The 25,134-nt window shown below is 36.9% G+C and overlaps 1 long non-coding RNA gene across 3 annotated transcripts in view; it reads right to left on the reverse strand.

Moving 5' to 3' along the window:
• Nucleotides 1-22,382, reverse strand: part of LOC131834123 (uncharacterized) — a 47,414-nt gene extending 25,032 nt beyond the window's left edge. For 2 of the 3 annotated variants that reach the window (XR_009354759.1, XR_009354761.1), the window contains exons 1-2: nt 22,111-22,382; nt 21,719-21,829 (exon numbers count right to left, since the gene is read on the reverse strand). This is a non-coding gene — a long non-coding RNA (uncharacterized LOC131834123). The remainder of the gene's footprint in view (nt 1-21,718; nt 21,830-22,110) is intronic. The other variant, XR_009354760.1, reaches the window with a different exon arrangement.
• Nucleotides 22,383-25,134: the final 2,752 nt, after the last annotated feature.

Below are 25,134 nucleotides of genomic sequence, written 5' to 3' on the forward strand. Positions count from 1 at the left end.
GTTTTTTAACATTTTGGTACATCTATCTAATTATTTTCCTAAAGGAAAAAAATTTTTAAGTGAAATTTCTGAGTCAAAGTCAACCGATTCAATCGAAAAGTTAAGCCAAGTTTTACTTCTAAAAGCAGCGTGGTGGAGTTTTTTATCCTGAACCCATGCCAACATTTGGTATCACCCATTAATCTTTGCCAAGATAATACACAAAATATGCTACCACTTATCTGCATTTTTTAAAATACAAGTGAGAAGGTAATTTTTCAAAAAATGTCTTTAATGGTCATGTATATTTCTTGTTTTCTAAATTCCTTATGAATATGATTTGTCTACACATTGTAAATACGTCTTTAAAGATTTTATTTGTTTGTCAGGGAGAGAGAGTGCACAAGCAGCAGGAGTGGCAGGCAGAAGGAGAAGCAGGATCCCGGTTGAGCAAGGAGTCCAATGCAGGACTTGATTCCGAGACCGTGGGATCATGACATGATAAATATTTTTAATAGTGATATTTAATGTTAGCGTCATCTACTATTGGTAAAGTTCCAAGTTCATTGATTCTTTTCTTAGCTGTGTCTTGTATGTTATTTAGCCCATTCATCAAATTTTTTATTTCTAAACACTCTCTGATTCTTTCTAATTTCTGCTCATTATTTTACAGTACTTTTTAATTTTCTATCATAGCTTTTGTTTCTTCAACTATTTCATATATAGTCATTTTAGATTATTGGCCCTTGAAAATCTAATTGATATTTTTGCTTACTTTCAGTGTTGGTAGTTTGTTTTATTTTTTATTTGGTGACATGTGAATGTGAGTCTCTCTTGATTAGAGAAGTTACAGAGCCTTTGCAAAGAACTTGGATTCAGGAAAGAGAGAGAGATAAATGACCATTTTGTAATATTCCCTAAGAATAATGTCACTATATTTTGTTAGGAATTTTCTTAGGCCTGAGAAACCTATTTGAGAAGATACTCACTGCTCTACCTTTATTTCAACTGAAGAATCACCTTCAGCAGATACATGAATTATTGATGCTTGTGCGCCAAGGGACTTGAGATTTTGTACTGCTGCCACATGTTTCTCAAGACGTTGCATTCCCTCTCCTTTCAAATTCTATAATTTTGTCTCTTCTGGATATAAGTTTCTTTAAAAACTTCTATAAATTCCTCCAGCAGGTTTCCTCCACATGAAGACAATGCCTCCATGTTGAGTAGTAATTTCATTAGTATATTTCTTGAGTCTTGTGAGCAAACAATATGAATTCAGATTTCATGCCTTCAAATTGTTCCCCATGACCCTGAATTGAGCCTGAAAAGGTTAGAAAATCATCTGTTTTGGGACTTCAAATAGCAAGAGGTAAGACTGAAAGAAGCTTTGAGAAAAAAAAGTCTTTACCAATTAATCTTTAAGTCTGTGCTAACAATCATATTGTGACTTCCCTACAAATACCATGTTTGAGACCGTCTCAGGCAACCACCTGAAACAGAGAAATAAATCAGCTTGAAAATCACGTATAGAGAAGAACTTCAAGTAGGAGGATTGCCAAATGGGAATGTCTGGAAACAAAGAGTTCAGAAACCCACTTAAGTCTTTAGAAAAATGTATTATCTAAATGACCAAGAGTCCAAATGAAATAAAATAATAACAAGTTGATTGATCCAGACTTAAGAGTTCCCATGGTCACTTATGGTTTGTCTCCCTCCCAACCTGGGGATAAAAATATATGTATATAAAAAATATATGTTTATAAAAAATAAAAAATAAAAAAAAATAAAAAAAATAAAAGAAGTCAGACACAAAAAAAAAAAAAAAAAAAAAAAAAAAAAAAAAAAAAAAAAAAAAAGAGTTCCCATGGTCCCCTATACATTCCCTTGTAAGAGGTGGATTTTAAAGGGGTGAGCCACCAACAGCCATTTCAGATATGGCCAAGGAGAAAATGGATAAGAAAATCCTCTCAGAGGGCAAATTAAAGAGGCTCAAATGATACCAGATAAGACATTCCTTCCTAGAGAACAAAACAGAAGGCCAACCAAGAACTTTCCTCACCACCCCAAACAGACTTTACAGTGGTGCTCTGTTGCACAGATCCCAGTATGGTCATGGACCTGTGACTTCTAAGGGTCTTCTTCCTTCCCTTTTCCCAATAAGAATGCTACTGAGTTTATCCTATCCTGCTCAATACTGTATATAAGGGATGAGGGTTGAGGGAAGGGAGGGGTGACTCGTTATTTGAGTTTATTGATGAAAGGACCAAGAAGAGGGGCACCTGGGTGGCTCAGTCGGTTAGCCATCAGACTCGTGATTTCTGTTAAGGTCACAATCTCATGGGTCATGGGATGGAGTCTGAAGACAGACTCCATGCTTAGTGGAAAATCTGCTTGAGATTCTCTCCCTCTGCCCATTCTCCCAGTCCCTCTAGAATAGATAAATAAATCTTCAAAAAAATAAAAAGAAAAAGAAAATTGGGGAGGGTATGTGCTATGGTAAGTGCTGTGAAGTATGTAAACCTGGTGATTCACAGACCTGTACCCCTGGGGCTAATAATACATTATATGTTGATAAAAAATTTAAAAATTAAAAAAAAAGGAAAGAATGAATGAATGAATTAAAGGGAAAAAAAAGAAAAAAGGAAAGAAAGGAAAAGGAAAGGAAAGAAGAAGAAAAAAGAAAGAAAGAAAAGAAAAAAGTAAATGACCAAAGAAGGTATATTTGGGCTTGATGGAGAGGACAACAGAACCCTGAGGTCCAGAGCTTTGAGGAGGTTGCAGTGACTGCTTGAGTTTCCTGTTGTCTCCCTTGAGAGGTGGAAGCACAGAGACAGAAGCCACCTGATCTTCTATGTCCAGAAGACAGACAATAACAGGCAAGTGTACACCCACCCACACGTTGTTATATATTTCTCAGCCCCTCTTCAGACATGCACTTTATTTAAAGAGTTATATCACCTTTTGTGAGAGAAAGTAAGTCTGTGCACATGTGGATGGAATTGATGTATGCTGCTTCTAAATATTTTTTTTTAAGATTTTATTTATTTATTTGAGAGAGAGTGAGCAGAAGGAAGAGGGAGAGAGAATCTGAAGTGGACTCCATACCGAGCACAGAGCTCAACGTGGGGCCAGATCCCACAATTGCAAATCACGACCTGAGCCAAAACCAAGACCCAGATGTTCAACTGACTGAGCCACCGAGGCAACCCTGAAGCACATTGCTTCTAGACCTAACCCCCAAAATATCTCTTAAGTACTCCTTCCTTCATCTACATGAGTGGGACCAAAGAAGTCTGAGATGGTTGTCACACTGACAGAAAGAGATGGAATTCTTAAGTGATTGCTTTCTAGGGAGTCATTAAACTAGCTTCAGAATCCAATATAAAATAAACCACAAAGATTTTCTCCAGTTATACAATCTTATTTGTATTATTCAGAGTAAATACCATTAGCTTTGAGAGGGAAGCTAGGTCCATGGATGATATACTAATACTATAAACTATAGCTGGGACAGGTTCAAGATATGTAGGAGGCCACCTCAAGATCCTGGACTGCTGAGCTGGGCAGACACTAGAGAAGCAAGGCAACCAAGAAGATGCTACTAAATTCTAGAAACTAAAGGATTTACAAAGATGCATTAGGGGTGCCCTGGGAGGAATTCCAACCAGAAATTGACCATACAATGATGGAAGTAGAAATTTCCAAAGACATAAAAATAAAGAAGAGTTGTTGAAGTTTCTTAAGTGTCCTCTATTCAGGATTATTTGTGGTTTAGAAGCTACAAATTCATCATTTTGGGCTCATGGCAGCTTATATGCCTTACGATAAGTCTTTTACTGTGTAGTATGCCAAATATACTAATGCAGCAAGAGTTTAAATTTGCACACTATAACTCAAATGTACAAAAAATGCTCTTTTAAAATCCAAAGATGATGTCATCTGCCTCAAGTTTCCATTTCTACTCAGTAGATTTAAAAAAAAAAAAAAATCTTTTAAATACTTTCAAGGGAGCCTGGTCCTTTCAGGTTCAATAGTTTCTTTGGGGTATTAGTAACTCAAATTTGTCATATATAAACTGACTGAATTTTTTATTTTTCCCTTCTTCGTTCTTCCTGCTTTGTTCCCAAAGGAACCTACAGTCTCAGGGAGTTGAGCTACCTTCCCCTACAATCAAGTTTAACTGAATTAGTTACTGAGAATTCTCTGCCCAGATCTGCTAAAATGTGCTTGACCTCACCTGGTTCATTGTTCTGTGTGCTACCATCAGCTGCTGAAGTCCACTGCCCCTCCTGCTCTGAGGCACACTCCACCCCCTTATACAATCTGGTTCTTTTAAGCACTTCTAGGTCAGCCAGCAGGGCACAGGAAACTTCTGGTTGCCTAGACTCATACTCAGACAACTATCTCAATCCTACTTACCTAGACATTTGCCTCAACCAATTTTAATTTATTATCCTGCCTTATCATCCTCAAACCACACTGAGCACAATGCTTGGAATTTCCCAAGCTATATCCAGAGTTGAACAGCAAACTTATTTTTTCAAGCTTCTCCTGTACCATGTCTCCTTCTCCCAGGGAAACCTCAATTCTTAGCCCTCACTCCTCCTTTCTTTCTCTCCAGCAAGAAAAAGGATTTCCATTTTCCCTGCCAGTAAGATAGGAGTTTCCCTGATGATAAACTCTTAGATGAAAGTGAGCTTCAGTCTCAGATTAACTTCAGGGGTTACAGAAGAAATTAGGTTATGAACAACGAGGACTCACTCTCTCTGTATGAAGTTGCCATCGTGAATTCTCATGGTTTCACGGTGACTTTGGAAACCATCTGAATACTAGTAGTAGCTTCCGAAAGAAAACAAATACAAACTTTCTAAGGAAAATAGATACCTCCCACCCTCCACCAGGTAGAGTGAACAATTTGAAAAGTCCCAGTGCTGAGATGCTACTCTGAGCAAGTAAGCGAAGATTTAGTAATAGGGGTCAAACAAAGGCCTATCATAGAATGAAGACAAATTAAAGTAGAAATAAAGAAGAAAAACTTAACAAAACTGTCAAAGAAATTATTTTCTTATACATCATATCTAAGGATAATAAATCCTTACTAGGGAAAAAGAAACCCTCTAGACACCATTTTATAACTTGGACTTAGCATTATTGATATAAATCTGTTTATAGGGTATAAGTTAGCTCACTGTCAAAATATCTAGAAGTCCTTGGAGGGTCTAAGTTAAATCTCCCCTAAATATAGGGAAGATTTAACTTATATATAATTTAATTTTATATATGTATATATAGATAGATAGATAGATCTATATATATATCAAAGCAGAAGTTTGACTCTAATTTTCGGGAAATATCTATCTATCTATAGATATCTATCTATCTATATATATTTCCCGAAAATTAGAGTATATAATTGAAAATTAGAGTATATACTTGAATTATATATATACATATATATACTTGAATATATATATTAATATATGAATATATGTACATATGAATATACATATGAATATGTGTGTATATATATATACATATATATATGTATATATATACTTGAATTGGGTGGATATTTCCGAAAATTAGAGTCAAACTTCTGGTGACTAGCAACAGCAATATAAGGTAAACAGTCCCCTTTAACAATGTTGTCTTAACCTGTAGTCCTTTTGAACCATTTCAGACTTACTAGTTTTTCATGGAGATCCCTGTCTTGGGGCAATTTCCCATCCTGCTCCCACTGCCAGAAATGCCCCACACCCTGCATGTCACAAAATTTATACTCTCCATTCACTAAGGTTTCTTCTCAAATATTAGCCCATCAGAAAATTATTTCTTGACCACATTTTATAAAATTGAACCTCCCTTCACTCTGTACCTTCTGATCTCCTTTATTTTTCTTAAAGCACCAATCATTACTTAATAAATATTACATATTAACTTAATATTAGCAAAATAAATATATCTGCATACTATTTTATCTACCAGAACATAAGTTCCACAAAGGCAGAAACATGGTCTTTCTCCTTCTGTGTTCCTAGAAGACAAGATATACTTACTGAATACATGAACTACACTACATCTTCCTGCATATGCTGTATATTACAAACACATCTGATTAAAAACTTGGAAAGCATAAAATACATGGGAATAGTTGTAATGTAGTGGTATTATAGGTGGGTTCTTTTTTTTATTAAAGTTGCAAATTATTAATGATAATTGCATGCATATCATAATTAGTCATACAAGACTAATAGTTTTTCCCCAGGCTTCAAAAGTGTCTTTGTGAGCATCAAATAAGGTAAGAAACATAAAACTGTGAAAATAATAAGAAGATTTTGATTAATGGAGGATATTGAATTAATGTGATGTTATACCTGAAGACATATGGTAAAAAATGGGTTATAAAGATAATTAACAGCTAATAAATGATATAGAATATCTTTATAACCCATTTTTAGTTATTAACTAAACTATAACTCATTGGTCCATATTATCTTTCTAAATTTACCAGATTATCTATTTTTTAAATTTATTAGGATATAACCTTCACTAATATCTTCCAGTTCCTTCTGTTTCTCAATATGTCAGATTTTTATATTGCTTCCCAAATTATATATTCTCCAAACTACTTCCATAAAAACATGCCTCATATATAAAGGCAAACCAGAAATATATTTTACTATATATCATGATGTCTAAGTTTAATTGAATCCTATTGGAGCAAGAGGAAATCCTTTTAAAGAACATATTTAAGGGAAAAAAACCCTACTTTTATAACTAATGACAAAATATTGCTACAAATATTAACAATGATATTGAGCTATAGTGCATTGAAAAAAGAAAAGACTAAAATATCAGTTATGACAATATATTAGAGTGACAGAATACTTTACCTCATATATGATTACCCAGGATATAAGAAACCCCTAAAGACAGAGTTACTTTTCTAAAATCTTCTGCAGCTTCACATCACCTTAACACTTCTTATTTTACATTTAGGTAAATATTTTTCCTTCTCCAGTTTCCCCTATCTTTTGAACACACTGGCCTCTTCCCAGAATACTTAACTAACACCTGTAGAATTCATTATAGTATCATTTATGGCTTTGAATTCAAGCCTGCAAAGCCCAAAACCTAAAAGTAGACTCTTATTTATCAGAAATAGAAGCTTACTCATACCAAAAGCTAGCATGAGTAGCACAATCTTGTAGGCAGATAATTTACGCCAATGGTCTAAAGAAACAACAGCGACAATTTTGCGCCAGTCTTATTTTTATAACAAGTACCTGGTATTCTAGTTAAGGACTATTGGACCAATCAGGAAGGTGTTAAATGGGCTTAGTGAAGTGCCAATTAAGTGATAAAGTGCACCTGGTGGAAAAGCATGCTCCAGGCCCTCCTTCCTCCAAGGCTGACAAACCTTGAATCTCAGGGATTTGGATACATTATTTACTGAATGACTGAATTACCTTTTGTTTATTTTTCTCTTTATGCATTTAACTCACACTTACTGTAGAAAATACAAACACAAAAAGTACTGGGTATCAATACAACAGAAAAAGATAAGTGTCTTCTCTAAAATAAGGGCCATCATGGTTCATTCTTTGGATGGTAGCGCAGAAAATTCAGTGAGTTGAAACATGTACCTAGTTTTTAGTAAAAGTTCCGTAAATGCTGGGTGCCTGGGTGGCTCAATCATTAAGCGTCTGCCTTGGGCTCAGGTCATGATCCTGGGTCCTGGGATTGAGCCCCCACATTGGGCTCCCTGCTTTGGCGGGAAGCCTGCTGCTCCTTCTTCCACTCCCCTGCTTGTGTCTTGCATTCCCTCTCTTGCTATCTCTCTTTCTCTGTCAAATAAATAAACAAAATCTAAAAAAAAAAAAAAAGTTCAATAAATGCTAACTTTAATAAATATTGTCAATAGTGCTGTGATTAATAGAGTACACAGGACAGTTCCTGAATCAAATAGGCACTTAAATGTCCAGTGAATTCACGGCTGGATGATGAGATGGGTTGGTCATGAGTCCTTTGGCTTTTTGTCAATAAGAAAAATTCCTGACAGTGTCAGGATGGCTGTCAGCTTCGTCCAGAATTTCAAAACTTTAGAGGTCAAGTCTTAGCAATCCAGTTTCTGGTTTTTTACACTTGTGTTCCAGGATGCCTTGAGTGGTTCTCAAGGCATCCAGGAAACTCAGGTGGAACTTGAATCCTGTTTGCCCACAATGCAACTGAAAATGAACAAGACTTAGTAAAAGACACACTCTGCCTGTCATTCCTGCTCTGTGACTTTGTAGTCACATCGCTTCTGTGACTTCTAACTCACTTATATCTGATAAATCTGTTTCTTTATTTATCAAATATTTGAGGTAAGATAAGTATTCAAAGTGCTGAGAATATATATAGTGGATATTCATCCTTTTTAAATGCACCATATAAATTAAAAACTCATCCTTAAATGGACAGGGGGGAGGAGCAGAGAGAGACAGAAAGGGCCTGTTCAGAAGCACACTCTACTAAGCTCCTCAACCACGAATTAAGGGAAAATATCTTGCTTAGCCCAATCACAAGAACATTTGATTGAACCAAGCCTCTAATGCTAGGAGGGAAGTCTGCAGTACCAAGGCATCAAGGTCCGCACTGCTAATATCACAACACATTCAACTCCACCTCAGCCTGGACATGCCCAGGAGCACCTTCATGTCGGACTTCTACTTACAGCCTAGGTTACCATCAAATGACCACCTCTCCACCATCTCTCTTCTTCCCATACACTGCTATGTTGTGTTTCCAAAATCTGTTTGTCCACATCTCTTAACATTCACCTATTTCTGTTTGCTGGAGAGCTTCATTCTCTTTAAATTAAACTCATCTTCATCATCAGACTTTCCCAGCATGGTGCAAGTAGAACTTGGCTCTCCTCAGATAGTTCCTGCCATAGCCTTCTTGGGTGGTGACTTCTCTCTCACACCCTAGTCCTTTGTCTCTCCACGTTCATGTACAAACTCTCTGCTCCTTGGGGTTTATAGCTGCTATTCCTATAACCACTTGGATTTTTTTTTTAAGATTGTATATATTTATTTGACAGACAGAGGCTGTCTGAGTAGGCTGAGAGGCAGGCAGAGATAGGAGGAAGCAGGCTCAATGCTGAGCAGAGAGTCCAATGCGGGGCTTGATCCCAGGACCCTGGGATCACGACCCGAGCCTAAGGCAGAGGCCTCAATCCACTGAGCCACCTATAGCAATCCCATAGTGTCCACCCCACCTGCCAAGTGCAAATTCATCACAGAGTAAATATTGCTGCTTCTAAATCTGTTGTCTTTAGTTTACCATCACCTTGCTCCACACCTCTGTCCTGCATACTACCATGTAACACCAGGTCTCCATGATTAATCTATATTATCTAAACTATCTAATCTATATTATGGTTCCTAAATCTCCCTATTCCATGCTTTTTTGAGCTCCACACCCTAAAGATATTTCCATTTAAACATTCTACAGTCAGCCCACACTCAGAGATTGAGAAGTGAATGCAGGCATCCCAACCCAGTACCTTTTGTTACTTATCTCAGTGACTAGTTTCATTGCCACACAGTTGATGTAATGGAGCCAGTGAAAGTCATTCTAAAGCATCCCCTCTTTCCCCATCTTCCAAATCTGAGCAGCCACAGAGTTCTGAGAACTATATTCCTGACGTATCCATTTCATTCAACTCTCTGATCCTGTCCTAGCTCGGACTCTAGCTTCTTGTGTCCTTACATCCACCCTTGTTACTCTCAATTGTAGAACTTTCAAATCTGTTCTATATAGATCTATATAGGAAGATGCTACATCAGTGCCTTCCAGTCTCCTGCCTAAAATCTCTGCTGTCTCTTCAGGGCACCTGGGTGGCTCAGTGGGTTAAGCCTCTGTTTTCAGCTCAGGTCATGATATCAGGGTCCTGGGGTCGAATGCCGCATCAGGCACTCTGCTCAGTGGGGAGACTGCTTCCTCCTCTCTCTCTCTGCCTGCCTCTCTGCCTACTTGTGATCTCTCTGTCAAATAAATAAATAAAATCTGTTTTAAAATCTCTAATGTCTCTTCAAATCTTTTTAGAAAATTCCAATTTTTTTTAGCATGGATGACACAGTCCTTTACAAGATGGCCCCCTCCATTCCTCAGGAGGCTCTGACACCTCACTGATACACTTGCATCTTTGAAATATACCAAACATTTTTCACCTCTAGATGCTTCAACATGCTGACATGCCTCTCCCTATAGCATGTCTTCCTTCATCTCTGTTGCCTAACCATCTGCGTCTCTTCCACCCAAGCCTGGTTAATTCCTATTCATTGTTCAGGACCCAGGCTAAATCAGGATTTTACCTCCACAGGAAACGTTCCCCAAGCCTCTCTCCTCTCCTCCAGACCACGGTCCTACTTTGGGTTCGATGGCCCTCATAGCAGTTCATCTAGAACTCCACGCTAAATTCCCACATAGCAATACAGAGTGATACTGAAATTGTCTATTTACTTATCTATGCCCCAAATTCTATTCCCTCTTCAACCTAAACTGTCAGTTCATTGAAATCAGGATTTGGGTTTACTAATCTCTGTAACTTCAGTGTAATCCCTAAAATTTGGTATATAAATAATTGATAATGAAGGGAAGAAGAGAGGAAAAACTGAAGGACAGAGGTAGGGAGGGAGGCTGGATTTTTGGAGCAACTGGGGTCTATAGATACTCCCCAAAGGTCTGTGCAAACATATCAGACCTGCACAGGCTCTGATCAAGATCATCAAGAAAGCTCAGGAGCACCATATATATTTAGAACACAAAAAAGTCTGCTAGGATGGTTAATCACAGGTACTTTATATGGCAAACAACACTAGCTATCACTTTAACCAGGCTCATGATAGGATACATATTACTACAAGTTCCTTATGTGTGCTCATCGATTCAATTCTTAGAAGCATTCCAGGCAGCCATACTGTTGTTACACTCAATTTTGCTGAGGAGAAACCCAAGGCAAGGAGAAATGACATCACCTGCTCGAGATGACACCAGCAGGGCCAGGCTTTGAACCCAGGCAGCCTGACTCAGAGCCTGCACTCCAATCCACTACACAGCACAAATTTTAATGACATCTATTTAATGTTGACTCACTACCCATTACTGAGCTTCTCAACAACTCTTTGTTGAAATTCTTCTTTATTCACATGGGTTTTATAAGAGGGACCAAACAAAAATAATCAGACAAAAAAGATCAGTTATTCAAGCAGGAGCTGGGGCTAGGCCTGTAAGTTTCCTACCAGGCAGCACACTAGACTGAGTGTGTTATTATTTAGGGCTACTCAAGAACAGTGCTCAAATGAATGCTCACCCCTTCTCTGCCCACGAGCCAATGTGTAAGAAGTCATTCCTCTTTGAAAGCCATTGAGTATGGACAGTCTTTCCAAGCAGCTAGTCCAACCTCTAAGATTTCCACGATAATCTATCTCTAATTCAAGTCTCTTTCTGTGCTGCTACTCATGATGAAGGGGTGCCATTTCAAAGAAATGGCATTTAACCAATTTTTCCCCTCCCAATATAAAAAGTCTAATCCAACGTTTTCCAGACCCACATTAAAAGTTGAATCTTGGAAGATTCTTCATTTCTACCACAGATGTGTAAAACCTGCATTGCTTTAATAAGTAGCCTTTAAATAGTCTTTCTATAGTTCGTGGAAAATGCTATTTTCCTCAAATGCTTGTTGCTGTGCTACAGTTTTGTAGGCAAAGCCACTAAAAATTTCGGTGATTACAAAGCACTTCTTATAACTTCCCAGGGTCACCTTACACAGCCTAGTGGCTCCCTTAGTATATAAACTCTACCAACCGCCTGACCCATTAATGATTTTAGGAATAAAGTACATGGCGTGTTGCATAGAGTTATTTTTGAGAAAATCCTGGAAAGCCAAAAACAAATCTTGGAAAATAAATACTTAAACATTAGATACACAAACAGATTAACAACAAAACTGATTTCAACTGGAAAACGTCTATCATATGGCAAGTATTAAGTGATTTTGTCAGTCTTCTCTTCAGAAAATATTTTTCTTTTTTCTCAATTACCCTTTGGTTTTCCAAAGATTTGGACTTCTCTCTCACTGCATGCACTGTTAGGATCCTGCGGAGACTCGTAAAAACATTTTCTTGTATCCCAGATGGCCCTCTTCTTTTGTGTTTCATTTTTTAAAGGCAGCACTACTTAAGAGCTGATGGTTAGCAGTGCCTCTACAGAGTGGGCTGTTTTTGGTGTTTAACAGAGAATACAATTCTCTAAGGACCCATGCTTAAAGAGAAACACAATAGCTACCTACATGCCTACTTTTAGGGGCAAACTCACTCCCTATAAGCTCAAGTCTGAAGGGTAGTTCGTAATGAACATCCAAGAAATACTTAACTTAGAAAGTGGCATGCACACACGTACACCCTTTAACCCATGACATTAATTAAGTTTGTCAATAATTTCTTACACATGAAGGAATTAAGAAAAATGTTTACACCATGGTCTAAAACAGGGCCAGATCCCAGAACCACTATCCCCAAACAGCTTCTAAGCCAGAGTCCAGGCCTGGGCACCCACAAGTCTACTTGCCTGCCTCTCTTTTTTACATAGCAGTGGACTGGGTCTGGTTCCCAGGATTTGTATCCCAGGGCACATTATATGACACATCTCATTAGCCTGATTCCTTTCATCGCCCACGCGCTAATCATCTGTAGATGGCAATATTGTTAAGTGCCAGGTATGAACTGAATCACATCCCTCATTCATATGTTGAAGTCCTAATCCCCTGTACCTCAGAAAGTGATGTGATTGGAAGGCAATTAAAATAAAGTTGGGGGGGGGTGCCTGGGTGGTTCAGTGGGTTAAGCTTCTGCCTTCGGCTTAGGTCATGATCTCAGGGACCTGGTACTGAGTCCCACATCAGGCTCTCTGCCCAACAGGGAGCCTGCTTCCCTTCCTCTATCTCTGCCTGACTCTCTGCCTACTTGTGATCTGTCACTCTCTGTCAAATAAATAAAATCTTAAAAAAAAATAAATAAATAAAGTGGGATCATATGGGTGAGTCCTAATCCAGTATGACTGGTATCCTTATCAGAAGGCAAGATTAGGGTACAGACACCAGACAGGCGCCATGCAAAGACCATGTGAAGACACAGGGAGGAGTTGGCCATCTTTTCCTCAGGGAGAAAGAAGAAACCAACAGAAGAAACCAACCCTGCCAAAACCTTGATCTCAGACCTCTGGCCTCCAGAGCCATGGGAAAAAAAAAAAAGAAAGAAAGAAATCTCTGTTGTATAATCTACCCAGTGGGAATACTTTATGATGGTAATCCAAATAGACTACTACAGATAAAGGTCTGCTCACCGGTACCTAGCCCAAGGCCTATCACCTGACCAGTTTCATTAACTTATTTCTGTTAGTCATCTACCCAGGTAATAACCTACAGAGGGCAATAAAGTGAAGCAGCTTCAGACAGCAAGGACTGAATAAGAGAAATCAGCAAGATATTTTTGAAAACTAAGAGCTAAACTGTCTCCTCGCTGGTTAAGAGTTTCACACAGAAGGGGAAAATAATTCATCCCATATCCAGTAATAATATTGCCAACAGGAAAACAGGCAGCATTTTCATTTTCATCTGTGTGTTCTATTTCTGACAGATTATGTGTCCTTCAGACCTGATGTATATGGAAGAACCTCACGTGGGAGGGTCTCTTATCTTACAGTGCCTTCTAGCAGCCTGTGAGTATACTGCAGTCCCATCTCTAACCAGGAAGACAATTGCTCTGATGATAATTCTGTTGTTTGAAATTGAAACGTCAACACTTGAATTACTAAGAAAATATTTTCAGATTTGGAGGGGATTGTAAAAGCTGCGTTAGTACTATAAAGTCAAATCCTTCTCATTTGCTCATATATAAATGCTTAGTATAACCTACTTCCAAGATCATGAAAGGAAAGGGTGTAAGTCTGTTAACACTTGGTGTTTTGGTAAGTCATGTGAAGATCGGTTCAGTGAATCATGAGAGACCCCTATTGACCTTTCTAGGTATTATGAGAAATCCATCACTAGTTAAGACAGTAGCGCATTCCCCTGTGCTGCTGAGCATTTGTGTAAATCAGGGGTGCTTGAGATCAGTGTCCAGGTCTCATTTCTCTTCGTTTCCCAGCACCTACTGGGACCCCAGTAACTATAATAGCCACTTGATAATACTGAATTGTATTGGCTAGATGTCAATTGCTTACAAATAAGAGGTTCCCCACTGAGAGTAGATTAAATGCAAGGGAAAGGATCCTAGAACCTTACACCATTCTAAAGCAGGTCTAGACTTGTGTCTCAGATGTATCTGAGACCTGGAACCTGAATGCAGTTGGGCTCTTTGTCCATTTTTTTTTTTCCTTAGTCAAATCTCTTTAACTTCTTCTTCTCTGTCCATTTCTCTGGTTCATACAAAAGTACACAGGGATACCAGCAGGAACAAAATTCAAAATGTTGCAGTTTTTCGCTAGATGTAGCAAGCCTGCTTTAGTTGTTTCCTAGTCCAGACTGGCTGGTAGAGTTTGGGCAAGGAAGGCAGCAACTTTTAGAAAAAAACAATGAGCAGACATTCCCATTGGAGTCTGGTCTGTAGAAGAATGAATGAACAAATGAAGAGCTAGTTGTTCGTATTGTCTGGAACCAGAATACAGGAGCATATAAAAGGTTGAAATTCTATATTATTGTACTGATTCTCTATGTCAGAGGGCTGTAAAAAGTTAATATTCAATTAGTTTGGCAAATGATATAACATCAGTGTAGTGGGAAATGTTGTTAGTAATGGGAAAAGCCAAAAATATTAAATCAGTTAAAATCCCTAAAATTCATAAATACCAATTTTGATGAAGCTGAACGAATTTTATAAAAATTCTTCAAGTGTGAACATTAACTTTTCCTTTAAAAAAAGGCTGACATATTTATTTAAAATGTGGACTGGTTAGACTACAATATTGGAATACTACAAAACAGAGGAAAGACTTCTTTTTGTTGGACTTCTGGTAAGTTACACTAATTTCAGAGACATTGTCACTCCTGCTCCCCCAAAACAGAGTTAGCCAGATTAGGTGTGGGCCTAATGATTTTTGCACAAAATTCATCCCTCTGTCACAAATCTCTGAGGCATTGCTAGAGGTTTTATGAAGAATTAAAACATTCCAGCACCATCCTGTCAAAATCAGGGAACTTCACGTTAAAATTCTAAATGGTTATGTGGTAGATGTCTGATCTGCACTTTAGTTCAAATACGGTGTTCAGGGAAGCGTTGACTTCACAGAACTGAGACCACCTAGGCTTGAACGCTCTAAAGCAGCTGAACGATTCCCCAGTGTCCCTGCACATCACCTAAAACTAGCAAGTGTTCAAGCCACAGAATTGTGTTAGCAGGAAATCAATCTGAGAGCAGCAAAAAATTAAATAAATACGTTCAGTTCTTCAGGGAACCTGGGTGGCTCAGTTGGTTGAGCATCCCACTTCTGGTTTTGGCTGGGGTCATGATCTCAGGGTGATGGAATCAAGCCTCAAATAGGGCTCTGGGCTCAGTGGGGGTCTGCTTGGATTCTCCTGCTCTCCTTCTCCCCCTGCCCCCAGCTCCATTTGCATGTGTGTGAGAGTGTTCTCTAAAATAAATAAATAATGATCCCAGAGTCCCACATAGGACTCCCTGCACAGTGGGGAGCCTGCTTCTCACTCTGCCTCTCCCTGCCACTCTGCCTGTGTGCTCTCTCTCTGACAAATAAATAAAAATAAAATCTTAAAATAAATAAATGAATGAATGAATGAATGAATAAAATAAATAAATAAATCTTTTTAAAAAATAGCTCAATTCTTTAAAATCTCTAATAGCCTGATAATTTCCAAGAATTTCTAGAAAATTTAGATAGATAGATGACAGATAGATACCGTATATAGTAATGAAACATCCCCTGGAAAGCATCCTAAGATGAACATGCTAATTCTTTGTCATCCTAATGAAAGGAGGTGAGATGTCCACATGGTTGACAAGAAAAGCACCATTGCTGGGTCTGTGTTCCTCACTTTTCCCCTGTATTTCTATTATTAAATGTGACAAGGTGAAAATGATCTCTTCCTACTCTCTTGGGATTCTTGTTCAGCATTTCAATTTCTCCTCCTCATCTTACACACAATGATCCGTTTAACGAAATAATCTCTTTTTTAGCCAAATAAAATTCTGGATTACGATTTGCATTTTCTTTTGATTTTACTGAGTAATAGGATTGAGGTATTATAAATCCTACTAGTTGGTCCTGTATAGCCAAAGCATTATTAAAAAGGGGCATGATTATTTATGTAAAGATAGATTTCACTCTATTTTCTTTCTCTATTTCATCTGGAAACTGGGAGTTAAATCACCCTTTGGACTAAAATTTACATGGTTCTACCAACACAATTCAAAGCAAGAATTAGGTTTAAAGATCCTATATAATAAATTTTAGTTCTCAGTTTCCAAATCCCATGAACCATCCAAATAAACTTTAGATGATTTGGTAAATGTTCCCTTTTACTGTATTTATTTAAAATACACAAGAGCTAATGTGCTATGTTATATTTGATTAATGCCCAATTAAATGTTGTAAATTGTAAACCTGGCATATTTACCCAGGAGTTAATTCTCCTTATAAAGTACGGTATTTGTTCTTTATTTTATTTAACACTTTTCATGGATTTTATATTTGAATATTATCAAATTGCACATTACTGAGAATGCCAATAAGCTGTTAAATTTCCATCATCAAATTAAAGATGAAATCACTGTTAACACTCAACCTAAACTCTGACCTTCAGTAGAAATTACTAATTACTCATTATAATTTTGCATTCTCCCAGTATGTTTCTGATTCATTCTTCTTTGAAGGGGATTTTAAACTATTTTCATTCCATTCACCATATTCATGCAATATCCACAATATTTAACTGATAATTTAACAGGCCAAGTCTTTACTTGCTTTGTTTTCCTATGTAAACATAAGAATTCAGTACAATTAATTTATTTGATAATATATTTTAGTACCTTAATAATTTTAGCTTCTGATTTTTCACTTCATTTAGAACTACTCTCAGATAAATTAAGGTTAACATTCATGTCACATATTAAGACTCAGAAAAGGTGTTATTTAAAGAAACCAACACTATCCTTTATCATAACAACAATAAAAAAGGTAAATAATATTCACGAAGGATGCAATTAAATCTTTTGAATTTAGGTTTAAATTAAAATTTTCGACAATGGGGCACCAAGATGGCTTAGCTGGGTAAGCATCTGACCATTGATCTCAGCTCAGGTCTTGATCTCAGGGTCCTGAGATCAAGCCCTCCTTTTGGACTCCATGCTAGGTATGGAGCTTGCTTTAAAAAAATAATAAATAACATTTAAAAATAAAAAAATAATGTTCCTATAATGCCTTGGGTTATTTATTATTGGTTTTAGATTTCTTCTAACTATTAAAATTAAAGTTAAACTCACTAGTTTATAAAGCTCACAAATTTATAAAGTCATGCAATTTAATTACTCAATTAGGAACTTTAACAATTATAATTTCTTACAAAAGTGTCTAAAATTTTATTAATGTAGATTCTTTAAAAACTCATTTCTTACTGTTAAAAAAAAAAAAAAAAAAAAAAAACCTCTTACCCTTCTAATAAACATGTGCTATCAGTTGGCTTCTGAGGTAATTTTGTCATTTAAATCTAGCCTGTTTTAGTTTTCCACAGTCTACTTACATGTTTTAATAAAACAATCTTCCCACGGGGGACTATGAGAAAAAGGCCATGGACAAAGTCCATTTATTTGGATGCAGCTGAAAACAGAGGAAAGAAAATGGGACCAATTGTCTTATTTTCTAATATTTCACTTTTAGACACAAGAGAAGAAAAATATTTGTATTGCTTTTCAGATTATAAGTGGTTGGCCTACTTTGGACTATGGAGGACTTTTCTAATACACTGGGAATTTATGGGAGTCACAGGACAATCACTATACATTTGATAGTATGAGGTTTGGGGACTTGCATTAATTTTATTTATATTTCCAAGCACAGACCTTCCCATATGAAAACTGGAAAAAGAAAGAAAGAAATGAAATAACTTATAATAAGTGACACTTGGGTAGAAATAATACAGAAAAGGACACTACATCTCAGTCTAGGGGACACATGTAAAGCAGTGATCAGAGGAAAATGTATAGCACTGAACACTTTTATCAATAAAAATGAAGTAATAAAAAATAGATGAATTTATGTCCCATTTTTAAAAACTAGAAAAAGAACAGAACAAAGTAAGCTAAAAGAAAACACAAAAGGAAAGACTTTTCAAAAGATTAAACTGAGGTACACTATAGAAAATAGTATATGTGCTTTGTAAGTTAAAACCCTGTTTTTATGAAAAAATTAAAAATGTAGCTATCATTAGCTGACCTGATCAATAACAAAAAAGTATAAACACGAAAAATAATATCATGAGAAAAACACTGAAACAGAAGAAAAAACATTAAATCATCAGATAATATTATACAGATATTTATGCAAATACATTTAAAAACTTAGGTAAAATGAATCAATCTCCTAGGGAAACACGGACTACCAGATTTGATCCCATTAGCATTAGAATGCTTTAAAAGACCATCTCCATAAAAGAAGTGAAATTATTAAGGAACTGTATTTGCTTTTCTGGTCTGCTGTAACAAATGATCACAAATTTGGTTTGAAACAAGAGAAATTAATTCTCACACAGTTCTGAAGGCCACAAATCTGAAATCAAAGCATCATCAGGGCCACATTCCCTCTGAAGTTTCTAGGATAGAACCTATTGTTGCCTTTTGCAGCCTCCAGTGGCTCCTGGCATTCCTTAGCTTATGGCAGTTACACCATTCTCTACTTCTGTCTTCACATGGCCTTCTCCTCTGTGTCTCTGTATCTTCTTTTCTCTTTCTTGAAAGGGCACCCACCATTGGATTTAGAGTCCATTCTAATCTGGGGGGGATTCTCATCTTGAGATCTTTAATTTTACCTGCGAAGACCCAAAGACTCTTTTTCCAAACAAGGTCACCACCACAGGTTCTGAGGATCAGGACTAGAACACAGTATTTGAGGGGCCACTATTCCACTCACTACAGCAACTAGTCTGAGAAAAGTACAAACCTCAGATGTTTTCACAGGAGAATTCTACCAAACTTCAAAGACCAGATAGACCCAATGCTCTCTAAATTATTCCAGAAAAAAGGAAGGAAATGTTCAAATCCTTTTATGACACAATTATTACACTGATACCTGAACCTGATAAAGACAGTAAAAATACAGAAAATTAAAGACCATTATCACTAGTGTATATACATACAAAAACATTAAATTAAATCCTACCAAACAGAACCCAACACCAGATTAAGAAGATAATAATCAACAGCTGACTTTATTTTAAAAATGCAAGTTGGTTCAATCTTAGGAAATCCATTAATAACATATACCACTTTAATAAGTCGAAGGGGGAAAAAATCATAGAATTGTTGCCATTGATAAGAAGAGAGCCTTTGACAAAACTGAAATCCATCCATGATTAAAAAAAATAAGAACTGCGGAATACTTTCTTAATATTAGAAATATTATACCTTAGTCTTAAGCTAGTATCTAATTTAGTGGAGAAACAATGGAGATGTTTCTCTAAAAACAGGAACAACAAAAGTATCCCATTATCCCATAACTATTCTACATTGTACTAGAGGTATTAGCTGATAAAAACAAAATAAATTAAAGGCATAAGAATGGGCTGAAAAACAAGTGAAATGATTTTTATTTATAGATGACAATAACATATCCAGGAAATCTTAGAATCAATCATAAAACTACCTCAAAAATAATTCAGTAAGGTAGCAGTATATGAAATTGACATAAAAAATTAATGGCCTTTAAATATACAAACAATAACCAAGTGAAGATACATGTTAGATAAACCATCTATAATAGCAGAAGAGGAGATTAAATACTTGGGAATAAACTTAAAAAAGAAATGTGCCCAACCTATTCGATTTTATGACAAAAATCTTTAAAAGCCCTTAGAAGACACAAAAGTAAAATTTTAACAAATGGGAAAACATCATTTGTTCTTAAATAGAATAATGCAGCATAATAAAGATGTCAGTGTTCCCTAATTTATAAATGTAATACAATCCCAATAAAAACACTAACAAGTGTTTTTTCTCAATTAAATTAGAAAATTGATGGTATAATTCATATTTAAATATAAAAATATTCAGGGCAACACTGAAGAAGAAAAATTATGAGGTGGAATTAACCCAACCAGATATTTAAAGAGAGGAGAGTGTCTATAATTAAAATAGTTTAGTATTGGTTCATGAAGACCCATATACCAGTGAAATAAATAAAAAGCCCAGAAGTAGAATAGGTCCAAATATATGGAGATACACATACATATAAACACAGAAATTTAGCATATGATAAAGATGTCTTCTTGAATCATCAGGGGAAAGACAGTTAATAAGTTTTGCTAGAACAACATGATAGTCATTTGGGAAAAGAGAAAATCACATGCATATTTTGTACCATATACTGAAATAAATCGTAAATAGTTTAGAGATCTACATGTAAAATTTGAAACCATGAAAGTAGTATAGGTAAGCATGGAAGAATCCTCTCGAACTACAATCTAAGAAGTTTTTAATGTCAACTCCAAATCCAGGGACAATTTAAAAAAAGAAAAAAAAGGATAGATTTGACTACATAACAATTTAAAAAGAAAAAATATATTTTATCACAAAGAATACCATGGTTAAAGTCCAAAAGCAACTGAAAATATTTTCAACATACATTAAAAAGGACTAAAATTCTCAATATATAAACAATTTTTTAAAATGGAAGAACAGGGGGCGCCTGGGTGGCTCAGTGGGTTAAAGCCTCTGCCTTCAGCTCAGGTCATGATCCCAGGGTCCTGGGATCAAGCCCCGCATCGGGCTCTCTGCTCAGCGGGGAGCCTGCTTCCTCCTCTCTCTCTGCCTGCCTTTCTGCCTACTTGTGATCTCTGTCTGTCAAATAAATAAATAAAATATTTAAAAAAAAAAAAATGGAAGAACAGATCCAATCAGACAGAAAAATGAGAAAATAACATATAAATAGACAATTCATAAGAAATAAATAGGACTAATCCTGAAGTTATGAAAAAAATGTCCAAACTCATTCATAAATAAGGATATGTAAATTAAAACAACACTGAGATATTTCAGAATGTCAAAACTTTGGAAGTGTCCAAACACAACCTGTTAGCAAGGCTGGGTAAACAGGCATACTCATTCATTGCTGTTGGTAATACACTACTATATTATTTTGAAAATTTTTGTAAATCTAAAAATATTTTAAATCAAATTTGAAAGCAAGAAAATAACCAAAATAAAAAAAAGTCTAAGAACTACAGGATGCTCTAAACTCACATGTAAGATGGAAATAATTATTTGTGTTGTAAAGCTCAAAAAGAGGTAATGTATGTGAAACTACAATGAAAAATCATGAGGTGTTACATAAATTTCAAGTGTTTGTGCAGAAAATCTGAATCAGGTCCTTAAAGCAGAGAGAGATTTTTTTCAATTGTATTTCAGGACTACAAATTCAACTTTGGGAAGGATAGAAAATCTTTAACACATCCCACTTTGGAGCTACTTACTGTCTTTCAGAAACCAGTCCAACCTTCTGTGTACTGTTCTGAGAGGGTGGAGATGAAATTCTCCAAAGTACAGTTCCTAAGCTTCCTTGCCAGTTGGCTTCCTGTTAAGATCTGTCAATGGAGGAAAATTGCATTAGAAGAAAAATGTAGTTAATTCTTCAGTGCAGAACTGTAAGCAAGAGAAAGAAAGAAAGACTGCCTTCCTGTCTCCACCTCCTCTGGGCATTAGCTGTAGATTGTTGACCCATCCTTCCTTCCTTCAACACTCCTAGGCCCAGCTTCTCCAAGTACCCTCAAGGTACCAACAATAGCCGCAATCCTATCTTAGTAGTTGGAGAGCCAAGCCATGTGCTTACCCACTGGGCCATGGTCTGAGACCATTTAACACCTACCTGTCTTTCCACATCAGCAATCTGAGTGCCCACTAGGCAACACTGTCTTCAGAGGTCTGACACTCACTAGACCACACCCCCTGTTCAGAGATCCCGGTACAAATTGTAGTGTCCCTTCAGTTCCAAAGCACCAGGCCCATTGAGTCCTTCCATCAAACTCTTAGGACCATAATCCTGTCTCTCCTGGTATTGCTCTAACATCTTACAATCATCTGACTTAGATATATACCACCTTTTTATACATTGAGCCTTCCTACCCCTGTGTAACCAACTCCTTAATCCACTCAGTTTGAAGTACCCCGCGAGGTTTCTATTTTCTACCCTTGAAAGCAGGAATTTATGGGTGTGCCTACAGGGGAAGCAGATTTTATTTTCACTTCATTTATTCATTAATTTAATATTATTAAGCAAATACTTGGTCACAGTCATAGATAATGATGCATGAAGATAAAAAACGACATAGCTCTTGCCTTTAGGCGTTTACAATAAATGGATGAGGTAAATATTTGAACTAGCTATCACCAGGTAAATAAGCTATATAACACAAGAACACTCAAAGTGCTATAAGAGCCTGTGAAAACGCACAGGAGCAGAGGCAAGGGCTTTCTGGAAGTGTGAGAAGAACATCCTGTCAGAGGAAAGAATATCTGTGAGGACATAACAGCTTCAAAGAAATGAACAAATCCTATGACCAGAGGATAGGAGAGGTCCACAAAGTAAAGCCAAACAGGGAGAACATTTGTGGTCATGAAAGGCCTTGAATGATAAAATTAATTTCAAATTCACTGAAAAGCAATGGAGAACCACTGAAAGATTTTAGAGGTATTTCCTTTTTAATGGTACTTGTGTGGTATGTTTAAAAAAAAAAAAAAAAAAGACATCCCTTAGCCCCTACACCATCTTCCAAAATTGTTTCTTACACACCTTTCTGGTAAAAAGTTGACTAATGTATTATTAATCCCCGGTGAACACTAAATGGAGATCTTATAATGTATCAGATGGTATGCAAAGTCAGTTATATTTATTAACCCATTCAATCCTCACAATAGGGCTATTAGGTACGCTACTTTCCTTTCCATTTTACAAAGAGGACATTGAGGCTCAGAAAGACTCACTAACTCACTCAGAGTCATAGAACGAGTAGGTGGCAAAGTTAGGCTTTGAACCCAGAGGGAATGCTCCATGATCTATGCTATTTGCCACTACGCTCTGGGGCTTCACACACATATGTGGGTTTGTAGGATACATGGGAAAAACATGAAGTAAATATTCTACCACAAATGACTCATCCTCTTCATTATACTCTGCACCTTGCTCTTTCAAGTAGTCATTCACCTTGAAAATGGTTCCCTATCAACACATTTTGATCCACTTTATCCTGACTACACAGTATTCCATTATGTAAACATTCCAGCCTAAAACATTTCTGTATTATTGGTAAGGTTCTTCATAGGCTTGGGTCTTAGAAATAATGTTGCAAGAGCATTAATAGCAGAGTAATTGTTCAAAGAAAATATTTATTTTTATATTAAAAATATTGGGGCACCTGGGTGGCTCAGTGGATTAAAGCCTCTTTCTTTGGCTCGGGTCATGATCCCGGGGTCCTGGGATTGAGCCCCACATCGGGCTCTCTGCTCAGCAGGGCGTCTGCTTCCCCCTCTCTCTCTGCCTGCTTCTCTGACTACTTGTGATCTCTCTCTCTGTCAAATAAATAAATAAAATCTTTAAAAATAGATAGATAGATAGATAGTACAGCGACCTGTCACAAACAGAGATGCTGGGTGGCCCTCTCATCAGTGTAGGGAGAATGTCTAGTATCCATATGGCTGGATTTGGATACTATGCCAATGGGAGTTTTTATCTAATTTTGTTGCTTGTTTTTTTTTTTTTTTTTAATTTTATTTATTTATTTATTTATTTGACAGAGATCACCAGTAGGGAGAGAGGCAGACAGAGAGAGAGGAGGAAGCAGGCTCCCCGCTGAGTAGAGAGCCCAATTCGGGGCTCAATCCCAGGTCCCTGGGATCATGAACGGAGCCGAAGGTAGAGGCTTTAACCCACTGAGCCACCCAGGCGCCCCTCAAATTTTGTTTTTTAAAATTTTCTGCCTATCTGATAGGTAAAAAATGATTCCTACAGTATTTTATTTTATTATTATTTTTTATTTCTTTTCAGTGTTCCAGTATCCATTGTTTATGCACCACACCCAGTGCTCCAGTATTATGGAGGGCAAGTATTTTATTTTTTTAAGGCTTTATTTATTTATTCAAGAGAAAGCGAGAGGGGAGGGGCAGAGGGAGAGAGAGAGAGAATCTCAAGCAGACTCCTGCTGAGTGTGGGGCCCAATGGGGACTCAATCTCACAACCCTCTGAGATCATGACCTGAGCTAAAAATCAAGAGTCAGATGTTTATCAAACTGGCCACCCAGGCACTCCAGGCCACAGTTTTTAAAAAATAGCCTGATGCCATGAAATTTGTGTTTTAGAAAGATCATGCTGAGCTAGTATCACACCAGGTCTCAAGGCAGAGAAGACAGGTAGAAAACAGGTAATAGCAGCCTGTGTGAAAAAGGAGAATGGCTTACTCAGAGCAGTGCCTTGAATGTATTAGGAGCAAAAACTAAGTGTGGGGGGGGGGGGGGTTGGGAGGTGGGACATATCACAAACACGAGCTGTTGACCTTTGTTCATGTTAATCTTGTTAAAGGTGGGCAAGAAAGAGAAAGGATGCAAGAATATTTCCCAGATTTATGAGTTAGGAAGCCAGGAGAATTATAATGAAAACAACTGTCTTAGGAAACACCGAAGAAGGCACAGGTCTAGGGGCATGCCAGAGGAAACAAGGATGATAAAAAGTTCCCCACAAATCTAAGATTCTATTATTTATTTATGGAAACCACCTTCATCTGTGGTAGGAGATATTTCAGAGTATTCATATATATTTAATGTCACCGAAGAATGAGTCATTGAATTTTGCAGCGACACAGAGGCCCTTAAATCAAATTACCCAACACATTTATGAAAC

The sequence above is a fragment of the Mustela lutreola genome, chromosome 6, assembly GCF_030435805.1.
Source record: "Mustela lutreola isolate mMusLut2 chromosome 6, mMusLut2.pri, whole genome shotgun sequence".
NCBI classification, from domain to species: domain Eukaryota; kingdom Metazoa; phylum Chordata; class Mammalia; order Carnivora; family Mustelidae; genus Mustela; species Mustela lutreola.